At 37.5% G+C, this 16,575-nt stretch overlaps 1 protein-coding gene and 1 long non-coding RNA gene across 6 annotated transcripts in view; both read left to right on the forward strand.

The window, feature by feature from the left end:
• FIGN (fidgetin, microtubule severing factor) overlaps positions 1-16,575 on the forward strand; it is a 99,096-nt gene that overhangs the window by 24,698 nt on the left and 57,823 nt on the right. For 2 of the 5 annotated variants that reach the window (XM_015869164.3, XM_015869168.3), the window contains one exon: positions 8,909-9,057. The exons of the other annotated variants lie outside the window; for them this stretch is intronic. The gene's annotated coding sequence lies outside the window, so the exon portion shown is untranslated. The remainder of the gene's footprint in view (positions 1-8,908; positions 9,058-16,575) is intronic. 5 annotated transcript variants of the gene reach the window in all.
• LOC146760056 (uncharacterized) lies at positions 12,574-16,415 on the forward strand. The gene is made up of 2 exons (XR_014948192.1): positions 12,574-12,967; positions 16,194-16,415. It is a non-coding gene; the product is annotated as an uncharacterized LOC146760056 (long non-coding RNA).

The raw sequence follows: 16,575 nt of genomic DNA on the forward strand, positions 1-16,575 counted from the left end.
TAATGATGTTGTACCCCAAGCTTCAGTTTGGACAGTAAAAGTTTATGAGGGTAGGAAGGGCAGCAGGCTGCTTTGATTTTGTTAATTCTATTTTCTAATTATTATTATTATCTTTTTTTGTAGAGCTTTTAGATCCCTTCAGAAGGTGAATATTAAGCCACTCATGGGTTTTTCTTCTTTCTTTCTTTTTCTTTTTTTCTTCAACTGATGTCTCTTGTTCTACTGTCACTCATGACGTGTTATTGATATATCAATATCTGCATAGGGTTGAGCCCTTTCTTCAGGTAGGATTTTAGTTGATTTGCAAAAGTTGCACTGCCAAGACAATTGTCCAGAGCTTCCTTTGTGGGTCAGTACATCTTGAATTACAGTTCTTTACTGCTACTGGTGCTTTCCTAAAAATTGCCAGTTGGGAGCAATTGATGTTCTATTATTTTGTATTTATTTTTTTGTTTCCAAAGACTCAGAATGAGCTGAGAGGGCGAGCATTTTCAAGGTTTATACCTGAGTCAAGAAAGGAAGAATGATTGTTGTGCTTTCCACTGTACATACTTAAGATACTCGTATCTTTTTTTTATTAGGTATATATATATGTTCCTCATTTAACTTTGATTGAGTATTTCTTGAAAATGCGGTGAGAATTCACAAGAACTACACCTTGATTGATTAATATTTTTTAAGATAACGCAACACAGATAGGGATATCTGCATTATTTTTTCTTGCATGTAAATACTTTCAAAGTATCATTGACATCGATAGTACTTGTAGTATCCTTTGAATTGCATGCATGGATGTGGCATGTGCTTGGTAGGGAGCATGCTCAGTGTCAAGAAACACCCATCAGTTAGTCACGTGCTTTAATGACAGCTGTATTTTTGCTCACTCCTTTGGGAACTTTTGGAATAATGCATTATTTCACATTGTATGTATTAACATACTTACACTCATATTTTAGTCGTACTTTCTTTCAGTTCTTCTACAGAGCAATTCACAAACTCTGAAAAGCTCCGATTCCTTATCTAAGCCTACTTCAGGAGCTTCAGTGGGAATACTCATGCTTAAACTCAAGGACATGCTTAAGTGACACGCTGGGTCAAACTTTATCCTGGGTGGACCTTCTTGTTTCTCTTCCAGGCATGATTTATAGCCCATGTGATCTGAGTAACTTGGGAACTAATGGCTTGTTCCATCTTTTTGTTAAAGGTGGTGGGCTAGGTGTTCTTTGCTTCATGAAAATCAGTACAGATTTCAATTACCCAAACTGTGGGTAAGATATTAACATTAAGTGGATGTAGGTTGTACTTTCTAATCTGTGGTGGTGCCTCAGCTATCCAGATGTTATGGGAAAATTGAATAAATGTAAGTTGGATTCTGAATAATTGAATATATTGTTCATATTTATTTGGATTACTGTAACACTTAGAGGTCTCAACCAAGATGGTGACCTTGTTGTGCTGGTATTGTAAAAACATGTACTGAGAGACTGTTCTGCGTCAGAGGGGTTACATTCTAAATAGCTGAGACGGACAAAGGTTAATAGGGACACAAAGAGGCGCTGAAATGTGAAGAGACTTGCCCAAGGTCACCTAGCAGGTCAGTAGCAGAGATGCGAGTTAAGCCTACATCTCCACACCCCTGTTCCAGCGTCCTGTGCACCAGATTGCCTCCCCAGTGATTAAACTATCTGCCTTTAATAGCTATTGAGGGAAATAATTGTCTCTGATTTAGTGGGGAATTTTGGATAGTGACATTTGAGTGTGTTGCTACTTGGTTCTTGCACTTGGGTGAAAATACAGATAGATAATTTTATACTATAAGAAAGAACATTTAAGCACGACTCTTATTTTGCCCCGCTTATTGGAAATTTAATAAATGCATCTCTGAGGTGGTTGCTGTCTCACAGAAAGGTTCTTGATCAGTTTTTCCCAGGTGTCTTTGCTCTTCAGGTGTAGCATACAAAAAAGCAGAGGTAGGGCCAACCACCTGGACTGGCTATTAGGGAATAATGTTTTAATTACGCCAGACAAAGCATCCTGAGGCCCGTATCCTCCTTATGACAGTTCACTTTCAAAGCTACATTGCTTCATTTCAGTAACTTTATTACCATTTGGCTCAGAGATTGCTATTTCGCCTTGGCCACAGATTTCATCAGTTGCCCGGCTCACCTTTGTCCACACTATACTTGTGAAATGACCTGCTCCTTTAGTGCTTGTCAATACTAAATTGCTGCATCCTCAGCGTCCAGGCTGAGGCACAGTAAAGAACACAACTCCTTATTAAATTACTGGATTTTACACTTAATTTTTTTGGATTAAACTTGAATGTGAAAAGTCTTAATTACCATTTAATACCAAGTAATTAAAGCACTGGCCGGGGTCAACTATATAAAGCACATCGGTTTGAACTGCCACCTGATTAATAGGCTTGGTGTTATAAAAAGTTCAGCACAAAAGCATGCTCTGCCAGGGTCACTGCTTTAATAGCTGTGGAAAGTGCAGTTTTTGCTGTAATTCTGTTCTAACAATGGGATCAAAATAATAATTTGTACAGTGTTCATGGTTGGCTTCTCCAGTGTGACGTCAAGTGAATTATTTGAATTTGACGTCAGATAAATTGGTTTTGTGGCATATATTGATGAAAAAGATAGGTTTGAAATTTCATTTGCATTCTCCAGAGTGAACCATGAGTATATTTCTTCCAGCCTTCTGGAAGGGATGAGACAAAAAGTTTAGAAAAGAACTGAAGGTGTGTTGTGCAAGAGTCACATGTCTGCATTTGTATCTGTTTGCACACACAGTCATCTGTGAGATATTTATTGTAGCTTAGGTGCTGTATGCACGTAGATGTGTGTATTTGAGAGTGTGTGCACATTGTTATATCAAACAGCTGCCTTAATAGCTATGTTTTTATATTCCTATAATATATATCTCCACATTGTATTCTGTTACGAATGCTTGTCCTATGCCATGCTTAGCCCCAGAGGCTCTGTTCTGTGGGATCATTTGAAAGTTGTGCTATGTTCACATTTAATATAGTGGCATTTTGTTTTGTTTTTTTAAACACTTAACAGTTTATTGATAGGGCCTGGGCAAACTGCTGCACCTTCAGAGGAGTCAATTAGCTTCCACCGGGCTCGATGCATGTGCAGCAGGCAGCCTGTGCATTAGCAGTTGCAGGATGGGAGCCTGTATAATGATTTTTGCCTACCTACGGCTCCGCAAGCATTAATCTTGACAACACCCCACAAAGTAGGTAAGTGTGGTTATCCCCACTTTATTGCTGAGGCCTCAAGAGGAAGGATTAAAGCACCAGTATGTCATCAGCTCCAAACGCATAGACAGACCTGTGTATTGGAATGGGAGAACCTTTTTCAGCAAAGTTCAGGACATGTTTTGAACAAGATTTCTAAGTGAACAGAATATCTCTGTCAGATCTAGGTTTCAGTTCTGAAATACTTGCCTCAGGAGGTTTGGAACTAGATGGACCCCTGAAACAGGCCAGTATGAATCTCTCACAAAAATGAATTGTTTCTCAAGTATTAAAAAAACGAGTTAATTGAAAATAAGAAGTTGAAGTGGTATTGTGCCCAGGTATGTCTCTTTCAGGACCTAGGAGCAGCAATGTGCTTGTCCTCAGCCCCAAACATCCTTTTGGACTCTGTCCATAGGCTTGAGGTTACTGCAGGTTTTGGGGAGCTGCAGTTGGTTTCACCTGCTCTTCTTCCAGCCTGAGCAGCAGGCGCTGTGTGGCTCTGGCCCTACAGCAGGAGGGCATCATTGCAAATGGTGCTGCCCAGGTTTGGCACAGATGCTGATGAGTTCCCTTCCTTCCTCTTCAAATGCTTGTAAAGCCCGCTACTGAAGTGACAGTTGTGGCCTTCATGTTTTAAAGAGTTCATGAGAAATGCAACTTCCACTGTTTCTCGGCATTTCCTTGTGGTCTGTTCCTGCTAAGGTTATTTCCCACTGCATGGGAATGAGCACGCTGATATACATTCTCAGGCTCTGAGAGTGTTCAAGGCAGTTACAGGTTGTTTTATTAAGCACGTGCCTTTCAGTTTTAAAGTAGCAACAGTGTGGCAAAAAATTGAAATTTCAATTTTTAGAGAGTTTTATATCCTGATAAATAGACACAATAGGCCTCACTATTTTTTAATATTCCTACTATGGTGAAATAAGTTTAGCTGAGTGACTCCTGAAAGATGCATGATTCTGGCATATTGAGAAAGGAAAAGGGATCCTTGCGATGTTTTCAGTGATTTACTGATTATATTGTAGAAATTACACCTAAGGCTGTGCTGTGATTGGAACTCTCTGTTAGTCATTTAATGAAAAGAACATGGCTTTGTAGAGATGGGCAATATCAAAATGCCAGTCACTCAAATGTAGGCATTCATAAACACATTTGCAGAAGTGTTATCCTGTTTTTCAGGTGGCAAAACAGAGGCTGAAAAACATTGCCTAGGGAGCAGACATTGACTTCTGTGGTAGGCAGGTGGGAGTACTGAAGCTCCACAGCTAGTCTGTAAAAGGGGTAAATTTTAAAAATGATAGTGAAGCTGAAAGGACTTATCAATGTATCTGAAATTGTTTTCATTTCTGTCAGTAGCAGACTGACGACAGTATTACCAGCTCTCTTTGTTACTCTGAATCTGGGCTTCCTGAGCATGTTAATCTCCTTTGTAGATGCAGTTGGAAATCCAAGGAACTTTGGGCCATCACAGCTGAAAAACCTGTACTGGAAAAATCAGTGTGATGATAAAAAGAACTCATTGCTTTCCATATCCTGTCTTCCGAGACTAGTTTGACAAGTCCCAAGCAGCCGTCTGCACACATACAGTGAAACTGTTAAAAAAAATTAGAGATTATGTTGCCTGGCTAAAATAAACCAGTTCTTTATTTGTGGAGGTTTAAAAATCTAGCCACTAGCTTTAAAAATGCTCAACAACTCAACAGTTTTGGTAGGAGCATATGAGTGATAAAGAGCCTCCTCCCCTCCATACAAGCAGAACTAAATAAACAGCATGGTGATTGTTTAATATCTATTTTTTAACATTCTGGAAAACTCTCCAATATAGGTCAACTATATGACAATTTAGCCAGTTCTGAAAAGGCAAAGGTTAGTAACTGGAAGAGAAAAAGGGAATATAGATAAAGGTTGGTACCTAAGCTAAATAAATGTTTGAATCCTCTTTAACAATTACAGCCGGCTGAATTTTTATATACAAAACTTTTCCTTATAAAGGAAGGTGTTGTGTGCAAACGTATTCCAGCTTACCAAAAAGTCCCAATGAGTCCATCTCAATTCCAGTGTTTACTTGACACAATAAGGGGGAGGAAAAAGCAAGGGGGAGAAAAAAAGGAAAGAGTTTGATAAACAAAACATAGAATTGTTTGGTTTTATTAAGAAACGTCACCAATTATCTAAGAAAAACTATTAAGCCATAACCTGTGCCTTTTCTTTCACCCTGGTGTATGTCTAGGGTAAAGGTTCAAACCAATTCTTTTCATGTTCCTAATCACGGGCTGCAATTAATCACAATCTAGTTCTTTTAAAGAGTCCATTAAGAAATCATACTGGATGAACAGCCACTAACATAGAAAATCTGATGTGTTAAGAGTTATGAGCTTGCCATGTAAAGTTTGTGTAGCATTTAACAACACTCAGAAGAACATTAACAGTGACTTACGTGTTGTGACAGTACTCTCACAACTCAATAATTAGAGGGAAAAAAGATAACATACAGTTAAAACAAAGGTGTGTCCCTGTCAATAGGAGAGAACACTGAATGTCGCTATGCAGCAAGGAAGCCTTTGCATGATATTAGGACAAAGGGGAGGAAGTTCAAGTAATGATTTGCTAACTAGGGAATGACCATGGGGTACTGCAGTTTGGTTGTTTCTGTAGAAAAATAGTCTTCCAATGGAAGAATGCAAGAATAAAAAGAAGTTATTTGCCATACTAGAGGGAGATAAATTGAAACCAAGTTAGCTGAGGTCACAGCTGCCACAAGCTCTGCACCTCCCTGAGTGTGCTACTCAGTAATGTATTGGGCAGTGGAGGCACATCAAATGTTTTGTTACCTAAGTCTGAGTGCAGCCTGGATGTCTGGAGAACCTCAGTGAAGTAGGCACCCCATGTCTGAATTAGAGGAGATGCATTTGTAAGCGTGATCATAACCAGAACTGTGTGAACCTAGACTGAAAGTCTGTCCAGCTCTGTCTCTTGGCAGAGATCAGTAGTGGATGGCAAAGAGAAGTATGAGAAAGCCCGAGTGTTGAGCAACACAGGAGCTGGAGGCGTTGCTGCAGGATCAGTGTGCTCCTGTCTTTCTGTGGGATGGGGACATGGTGGTGCTGAGCAGGGTGCTGAGGTTTCAAGGGGGTGTAACAGTGCACACACTGTAAAGCTGTTGAATGAGAAATGAGAAAGTTTTACCAAATTGCGGTAATGTCCATTTATTGAAGCAGATTTAGGGATGGCCTTTTTCCTGCAGTGGGAGATTGCTAGTTATTAGCTGGAAATATGTTAATAAATCTGATAGGAATAAAGTAAGAAAGGGTTCTATAGAAATTGCTCAAAGTATTGCATTTAATAAGCAAGATAATCCTTCTGTAGTTTTTTTAATCACTCTATCAACTTCTAGAGACAAAATACTTTTTTCCCTGTCAAATTTCATAGATTGGAAATGTCTGAAAATTGTCATTTCCAGTAAATGTGTATAGAGTTTTTTTTTGTGGGGATAAATGCGCAGGATGTGAATTAGAAAGTTTTTGAAGGGAAATAATTATAAAAGTGGAACTTAACAAGACACGATCTTCAGGGAATTGCTTAGTGGGGAGAGTCTTATTTGTCATACAAGTTTTGCAGTGGTGGCAATTGGCCTGAAAGGCCCTATAGGCTACTCATTGGGCATGTGGCAGTAAGCCAGGCCTTGGGCTGTGCCTTGTGAGCAGGGAACACCAGTGGGATGTTGTGATTGTCTGCACCTTCCAGAGATCTTTCTTTGTGTCATCACTGCAGTGTCCTCGGGTTCCTCTGCACCTTTGTGGTGAAGCTGGTGTTTGTAGTTGACTTGAGGAAGAGGGGGTGAAGCTTTATAAAGTTTGTAAGACTCTACTAAGTCAGGAGTAACTAGAGAGAGAACTAGAAAATCAAAAAGAATTTGCTCTATCAAACAGTGTTGTTGTCTTTGTATCTGTTGTAGCTTCCTTGGAAACAAACAGGAGGAAATTCTTTTGGAGTGACCTACCTATTTCTAGTTATTTAATCTTGAGAATTGACTCCAAATGGACTAAAATTAGTAACCCCTTTACAGAATCTTTGTGTTTAAATCTTCTTGCAAGTTCATAATTAGAGTATTTAACCTTATTCTCCATTTGTTAGAAAATGCTATTTTCTTAGCAAATACTAAAATACTAAAGTAGATCAAGCAGTTATTTTGAAAAACAGCTTGAGACATTCTTGCCTAAATTCCACAAATAAAAAACTCAACTAAATAATCACCCTGAGCAGATTTTCACAGGGACCTCAGCCAACCTTTTTATAAAGGGTAATTGCATTACTTTTTTAATGTGGGCCAAAGGAAATCATAAAATCAAGACATTAGAGACGCTGTTCCTATTTTGAGAAGGGAGCAGAGTAATTAGTAAGGTATTTTTATTGTCATTTTATTATATAGAGGTTTTTTTTTCCTTTGTTTTCATTTTTTACATTCACACACACATATATATGTATAATATAATATGTTTTATATATATTACATATATAAAATATGTTGGTGTTTCCTTTTCAGGCATTAAATCTTCTATTTAGTGACACGAATCTGAGCATTTGAGCAGAGTAAGAAAAACATTCATTCAGGTTTCCAGGTGTATTAAAAATACATTTTTGAGGTTGTAGATGTTTGTGTGTGTCTCAGCTCTGCAGTGTCTGTCACCTCCTCCCTCACTAACCCTCTGTCCCTGTGCCTTGTGTCTGTCAAATGAAGAGCAGCCATTTAAATGCTGCCAGCATATTAGTTATGGTGAGAGCGGGGAGTTGTTTTCTGGGGTAGGCCTTGTGGATAGCTGTTTCCATGTGGGGCTTTGGAGTGAAATGCTGGGTTACAGAGCTTTTCTGTTGTGGCCAGGATGAGAATCAGCACATCCATCCATCTCTTGGGTAAGCTGTCCGCTTGAAGTATGTTGTATCATCAGTGTAAGTGTTGTATGGTGGGGGTAAAAACATGCTTGGTGTTCTAGCCTTTCTGCTTTTTCTATAGATCTGCAAATACAGAACAAAACCAAATTTTTCAGTGTTGTACTAAAAACTGCATGTTGTATTAAAACTGCAGCTCTGCAAATAGACCTTCTTTCCCCTGTTGCTGCAGTGCTTGTGTTCTATACTGCACCATCGTGTCGTGAGAGTTAGAGACCAGGTTGTGACATCAAAGGCAAGGTTCACCGTATTTAGCACAGATCTGACAATATATTAAAAGTCAACAACTCAGTGTTTGTTACTTTTTTGTTCTTTTTTTTTTTGAAATGAAAGATTTTTTAAAATAATTGGATTGCTTTCAGTGGGTTTTATTGTCTTGGCTTTCTGCTACCTTTTGGAAAGAAAGATGGAGAAGAGACTGAACCCTACTAGACTCAACAGCAGTACTGGTAGTCATGTACATTTGTGTGGCTGTTAGGAAATAACTGTGAACAACAAGTGAGCGAGTAAGGGAGCAACTCTGTGAGACATTTAGCCAACCCATTATCTTCTCTTATTTGAAACACTAATGTAAAACTGCAATTAATTTTGCTTGCATTTTTCCAGGCCTACTGTGATTAATTTAGAATGCTTAGAAATTATTTTGAAAGGAGTAATTCCATGCAAAATGCAAGCATGAATTCATAGTCTCGTTTTGTTTTCTTTCAGGGTTTGTTTCACAGAATTTCACCTAACGCACAATCCAAACCAGCAAGCTTCACTTAGTTTCAGCCCCAAATTACATCATTCGACCCCAGTAGAAGTTTCCTCCGTTTCAACAAATCGAGCCCAAGTTTGTGTGACAGTGGATAGATGAGGTGAGCTGATGAGGGTCTGGGAGGCATTGCAATCAGAATGGCAGGTGAGGCAGCTCACAGTGAATGGATTTGAAGGACTAAATGTGAGGGTTTAGAAACGGAGGAATTGCCATAGTGGATTACAGCCAAAGTCCATCATGAAAATATCTCAAGTTTGTCAGAAGCTATCAGAAAACATGTTAGAGAAAGGTGTGTGAAATTTGTAGCAACAACCAAAAACGAGCAGAGTGAGAAGAATTGTGTCAATTAAGTCTAGATCTATTTTACAAAATCTGTGTTTCCTAAAGTTTTCTTTTGCTAATTTAAACCCAATGCAGTTTGTCTTGAGTTGTGCACACATCATCAGTCTGTCATGAGTTTCTGTTTCCTTTTCTCAATATGGATGGCCTAACAATGACCAGAAAGCTGCAGAGGACTCATTTAAATGTTACAAATAGATATGGTTTATTTCAATTGGTCTTTTCGCTTTTTAAAATTGTATTTGTCTTTTTGCTGCACTGTTTTTGCCACTGTAAAGATCATAGGCTTTATTTGATTTCATTTTGGTAATCAGTTAAATGAGAGTGAGTCACCTTGCACCATGCAACATTTCACTTCCATGCTAAAAATTAATGCCATCTTTTTATCTTTCACTGCATGGATGTCAGAGGGCATGATGTTAATAAAAGACAGGCATCTCTAATATTTCACAAATGGCATTTTAGAAAAACTCAAAAAACAAAACAAAATAAAAAAACACCCTAATATAGGAATTAAAAGTTGACACTAAACTAGTGAATTCCATCACCTTTCTCACATGTTGAATGATTTCCCTTTTGTGGATCTTGTTTACTACAAGACTTATTCTTCGTCAGGCATAGCTATTAAAAAGCACGTGTGGCTTCTTCAGATTGATTGTACTGTTTCTCTCTTAGGGATGGGTGAGGGCATAGATAGAGAGATCTCTATGAAAAAGTGGTCAAGAAATGAAGGTGATACCAAAAATCCGGTTGGTAGCTTTCAGTGGGTTACATTTCACAACAGAAACCTGGGAGGCCTGGGATTTTGTGCTTCTCTGTGTTTTTGTGTTTGTTTACCTTGCTTTAAAAATGAGTCTTTGATTTCAAGCTAGGTTAAATCAAAAACCTACTAAGTACTCTAAAAAAGAGCATACTTTTAGGAAATTATGAGGTATTTGACTGCATTTTTATGTATTGCTTTATCAAATATACTGTACCAAAATCATGTGGTGATGATGGTGGATATGCAGATGTGGGTAGCTTTGTGTTCCCTTTTTTTTGTTTACATTACAAATTAATTTAGAGATACCAGAATGTTGCATTAAATACCACTTTCTGTGGCATGTACCTGCATGTTAATTTTTTTATATGTGGTAGAAGATCTGAAATGCTTTTTTTCAAAAAAACATACGAGGATGTATTCTCTGATACTTTAGGCTAGGAGAACTCCTTTTAAGTTAAGTTAAGCTTTTCAATCAGATCCACATTGAGTCCTTCACTGGACTAACTGTACCTTTAAATGAACGCATTGGTGGGAGAGGGATGGCTATGGTAATGTGCAGGACTTATTCACGAGCTGAAATAATCATGAAATAGTCTGTAAATTGAGGCTAATTATTTAGTAATCATGAATACATGGTATGCATTCATGTTTCAACTCTGAACATTCATGTCCAAAACTGGTTTAAGCTAGTAATAAAGCCTAGTGTCTAGTGTAAATGTAATAGATTTGGAAAACAAGAATGGAAGGATCCTCAAATTATCATCAGGTGCAGTTATCTGCTATTGTAGATGTCATGTAATCTCTTTCCTGTGTTTGTTGAATTTCATTGAATTTCATAAATTTATGGAGTTCCACGCTTAGTGTTGTCTGTGTCCAGAAAATTGATATTTTATTTGGCAGAATTCAGTGTTAAAGTTCATCTAGAATGTTCATGAAGTTCATCTAGCACAGTAGAATTTTAGAAATCGTTCACTAGCCAGATAAACATCTGGCAGAATTAATTTCATTGGTAGTTTGTAGAATCATTTGCACAAGACTGTCGTCAGTCTCATCTCTCATTGCAGTGTAGAGCAAATTCAGATGTGCACACATTGTAAGCATCCACCCCTGTAATTAGGAATTTCTTTCTATAATGCTGGCTGAGATAGGAGGTTTTCCTGACGGATTTTGTGGACTTCTTGTGATCTTTACCAGAGCCAGATGACACTGTTAAATTCCCTCAGACCTTTAGACTCAATCACTGTGTTTTGTTTGTTTTGGTTTTTAATGTGGGTTCTTCTTAATTCAGATACGCAAACATAAAAATCCATCACCGTATGACAATATGTAGATTTGTGGCAGTCCCAAGAGGACCTTGGGTCCATAAACCAGTGGCTTTGTAATCTAATGCTGTATAAATGCTGTATTTTCATCTGTGACAGATATAATCTTGAACCTGTATTTTTCATGTTACTTAACTGTTTCAGAACATCATGTGTGAGAGAACGCATCAAAATGGAAATTGCTTCTACAGAAGCAGCAATAAATATTGGTTGGGTATATTGCATTGTTGGGCTCCATGTGTTTTAGGGTGTTCTCAATTCTCTTGCCCTAATCAACACTGTAAATACATGCTGCATTTCCTGGTCATCTATTTGTCGGATTAACAATTTGGACCTTGCAATCTCTATGATGTGTTTTGATTCTTTACTGTATATAGTCACGACTATTTAAGAGCTTCCCGTAACAAAATTACTCTGAAACCTCCTGTCTTTTCTATCTCTTCAAAGAAAGACAAACAATGCAAAATCTATGCATTATATCTGAGATTAATTAGTAATTATTTAAAGTTTGGGTAGTTAAAAAGCTGTGAAAAATCTTTACATTCATGCAAAGGTCTGTGTTCCAGCTTTTCACTTAAATATTGGAAGGGGTAGTGTTGGGGGTTTTTTAAAGGTGCTTACCATACAACCTTCAGCAGAGATACAAATAATTGATACTCCATTATTGAAATTCATCAATTTTTGCAGTGAAATCTGATACAAAAATAAATAAAAAGGGTAAATATTTGTGTTTGATTTGTAAATTTTGAGCAAGAGATTTTAGACAAAGTTGTTGGCGTATTCAATTGAATATGCCCTTAAAAGATTTTGCTCAAGTCATTTCTTCTTTAAAGTCATTATAAACATGTAGTTCATGTCCCATTTTTTATCTACTCTCTGCTTTATGCTGTTGAGTTAGAATAGAATCAATCACAGTTCCCCACCTTGTCTTTCAAGTGAACATAGTACTGTGATGGCTGTGTACCTTATTTAGTTTTCGGGCCCTTTATTGTATCAGTGATACCACTGTGTTTCCTGTGGAGCCTGAGTACTCTTATGAATGACTTTCCAGCACCAGATGTAGTATATACCAATTTTCTATTGTATATTTTCCTTTGTGGATCAATATGGATTTTAATTAACATCTTAACAAAATTACAGTTATGCCCAAAGGTCTCTCTCCTCTTGTGTCTTGCCAGGAACCTGGTCTTCAGCAAGTTCCTATCATGCTAGACATTGCCAAGAGCAGACATTATTGAAATGCCTTTTGATTTATCCTGAGGCAAAGACACTTCCCTTTTCTTTCCTCTTCAGTAGATATGCACAGAAGTTTGCTAACTGGGGGGATGGAGCTGCAAGCCTACTATAAACATCAAAGATGACTCGATACAAAGATTCTTGGAAGAAGTTTCCACCATACTTGGAGTGTCATGACACTGCTTCATTCAACTGCTTTTCCACATTGCATTACATTAATAACCTCCTTGCAGGTTTCTTGGCAGACAGGAGAAAAGTTGGATGATGATTTTGAATGAATGAAAATGAAAATGAACCACTAGCCTTAAAGCTAATATGAGGTATTCAGAACACGAAGAGCCGTGAAGTAGGTCAGTACTTTTGTCTTCATTTTACATTAGTTTTTCTGTAGAATGGCATTTACAAATGTTTAGCTTACATTCACACATAACACTGATATTTCTTTCTCTTCCTTGACTGTACGCCATCCTAGATTGTTTTCTGTTGTTTTATCCCTTCTGTCATGTAGCTTTTGAAATCTCTTGTGCTAATAAGCATCTGATAGATCTCACCAGGAGTCTTGGCTTCATCTTTAGTCTTCTTTCATTCTAACAATGCTGCCTACAGTACATACTGTTCACAGGGTAGATCTCACATATTGCTGTTCAGCTGCCAGGCTCCTGAGTAATAAAGCCTGTGTTTCTTTCCTGAGTTAATGTAGATTGTGATTTTAGAAGTGTACTTCCCCTGACAGAAGACAGTCCAGTGCTACATCCCTTGGTCATAGTCAGGCACAGCAGTCTGGGAAATAAGATGATTGCTGACCTCTCAGTTGCTTAGGATACTTGCCAAAAATATTCTTTATCTGACAGGTTCTTCTTGAAGTGTAAGAGCTTTATCATGCTCTGTCTGATTCTTTTGTGTGGGATTTAGAAACTTGGACATTTAGTCCAAAGCACCATCTTTTTTCCAAGGTTCTGTAACATTAACACTAAAAACGGAAGTTTATCTTGCAACTAATGTTTCTCACTGTGAACACACAGATAACACTATATGCAGTGGCAATGGGAAGGAACCCCAAACATTATTAATATAATATAAACATTAACTATTAATTTCTATCTATATATATTCTCTGGTAGCACTGTAAAAAATTACCACCACTTGCCTACACTGATTAAGTAACACAGTGAAACCACCGGGTTTTAACAAGGACTAGAAAGTTAGTAGGCACCTCTTTCAGCATGTGCATTATTATTTTCCATTAAATCCATTACGCTTAGACTTGACGATAAAACATTTAGATCACTACTTTACTTAGAGTAACATAATAAGTTGTCCTGGATCAAATATTACTGTCAGCAGTCCTAGCTGCGCTTTATCTACGACAAATACTGCAAATACACCATCACCAGCTTAGATGTCACTCTATTAAGAGCTGCCGCCTCAGCAAAATGAGTATATTAATATAAAATAAGTGTGGTTTCTTTTTCCAGGCTATGTAAACAAATCTATCCTACTTAGAGCTGCAGTGTCAATATTTTGTACTGCCTGTGTTGACATATTCCTTGTGTTTCTTGGCATATGGGACAACACTGAAGATTCCATTTTTGGGTTTTCATTTTCGGCCAGTTCATGGTTTTCTGGTCCTTATCTTAGATATTTTTTTTCAGGCCCTGAATGATTTTGTATATATTTAATTGTATATTCTGAAATACCTTAAAAATTCCTGTGTATTTAAGCAAAGTCCCATGTTGCACTCACTGGTGAAATAAAGAGCGAGTACTCCAGCAAGTGTCATTCTTGAGAAAAGCTTTGACGGTAATGCTTGTCTATTGCTCTGGAGGGTGTCTACAACTACTCGAGTTTTTCTGGCTTTGCCCGCAGCTTGCACATCTTGCATTGATTACTAAAAAAGAAAAACCTCTCTACCTGTGAAGACAGGAAAGTTTGTTGAGCATTTTTTTTTAGAAAAAGATACAGCTTCTGACTCATTTCAGCTAATGCTTGTTTCCTTTCAATGCCAAAATGTCTTAACTACTTGTTCAACGGGTGATTTTTTTTGTTTTCCTAGTGTTCATTTTTTTTTGGTTTAATTCATACCTTCGCAAGAACATTATGTCAGTACTATTTTTCTTAACAAGAGAACTATTTTCTTAACAAAGCATTTGAAACTCTGATTGATTTGCTGGAGATTTTCGTTAGAGATGTCAGCAGTTGGTTTAGACATGCATTCTTTGTGTTGTTCCTCATTCCGCATATAATTCCAAAGCATCATTATACTTTTTGTTTGTCCGGTTGAGCTGGTCAATGATAGCCTCACCATGAGATCAGCTTTTTGAGTTAACTTCTTACCTAGATTTGTTCCTTCCACACCCTAGAACATATATGTATGCTTAGCTTTAGCCTTAGAAAATTCTTGCTCAGAATTTTATTCTATTGCATTTTGCCCCACTCTAGCTGAAAATACTATTATGCGAGTAATGCAGTTTGTTGTGTGACAAAGTGTGCGGTGGTTTTTCTTGGCTTGACATGTGTATGAGTTCCTCACTTTATTCTGTATCTTTTTCCAAAATGAGAGTTTCTCAGCACCTCTGCAGACATCCCATTTGAAGGGACAGATGAAGGACAGCAAAAGGTGAATGCTGTGGTCCTCCCATTCATCTGCAGTCTTACCAGACTCTTTAAACCTAGAATAGTAGAATATTTTTAAGAACATTTCTATGTCTTAAGGTAATAGAAAGGTAGACTGAAAACCTGAAGTATCCTACAAGTCTGTGGTGGCCCTGACAATTAGCATTCATACAGTCAAATGCAAAGGTTCTAAAATTACCTCTATTAAGGCAGATTCTTTTTAGAATTAGTCTTAGAGTTAGAATTTTCTCTCAGTTGTACTGACTCCCTCAAATGATGGTAAAAATTGAAAATATTTCTGTTTTTCTGTAACCAGGCTTTTTTACCATTTTAGAAAAAATAGAAATGTTAACTGAAAAATTAACCTGGTCATTTACCTAAATTGAAATTACTAATGTAGTTGTCATTGGGATACTGAGGATTAAGGAAAAGAGAAACACAATCTGTCACACGAAATGAACTATACTTAAGACTGTGTGATATGTATTATGTATGAAAATACATATTCATGTATGTATGTAGTTCCTATAATTATGACGTTATTTTCATAGTGGTGAAATAACCAAACCTCATTAGCTGTTGTTTCCATTCACCAGAAAACTGGTAACAGAAAAAAAGTGAGGCAAACTTAAGCACAGTCTTCCTCCCCTTCCTCAGTCCTTATGTCTGATTTGCCATTCTCATGGTGTCATTTTTAAGTGCCTTTTTCTGGTGCCATTTTCTTGATGCTCTGGAGCTGACTGAGCTCTTTCAACAACTGTTAAAGAAAAAATACTTAACCTGTATTTAAAGAAATAAAAATTCCACATGGACTGTGGAGAAGATGTATTTCATATTAATTAAGGAGAGAGTTTAAACTTTGTCCATACTAGAATTAAAACATATTAGATGAAAAGTTGTACAGAGATTGATTGGAAAATGCAGCTTTTTTTTCTTGCAACAAAGTCCAATTTCTGCTTGCAGAGTAAGTTGGAGTCATCTAGGAAGTTCCTGCCCTCAACCTTTAGTTATTTCTCTCAACTGGAAGTAAGGTACGACAGCCGAAGTAAAGACAATTTTAATGCAAGGTGCTTTCATTTGTTCTGAAGTAGACCAAAATTACACCTATCTCAGCTGAGCGGGGGTCGTGTCCAACAAATACTGAACGTGGTACATTTTTGAAACAGTTGGATCTGCAGCTGTTTGGGTCCCCAGCTTTAGAAGAGCTTACTTGCACATGAAGAACTCCTGCTGCATTCTGATGGTGAAAAAAGTTTCACAGCCTTACTGAAAGGTAGATTTCATGATTACTGATGCGAAGTCATCATAAATTACAAATTATGTTAATGCGGTTGTTACTGGTATT

This window comes from Coturnix japonica, chromosome 7, assembly GCF_054131305.1.
Source record: "Coturnix japonica strain WE chromosome 7, WE-NBRP24, whole genome shotgun sequence".
Lineage (NCBI taxonomy): Eukaryota > Metazoa > Chordata > Aves > Galliformes > Phasianidae > Coturnix > Coturnix japonica.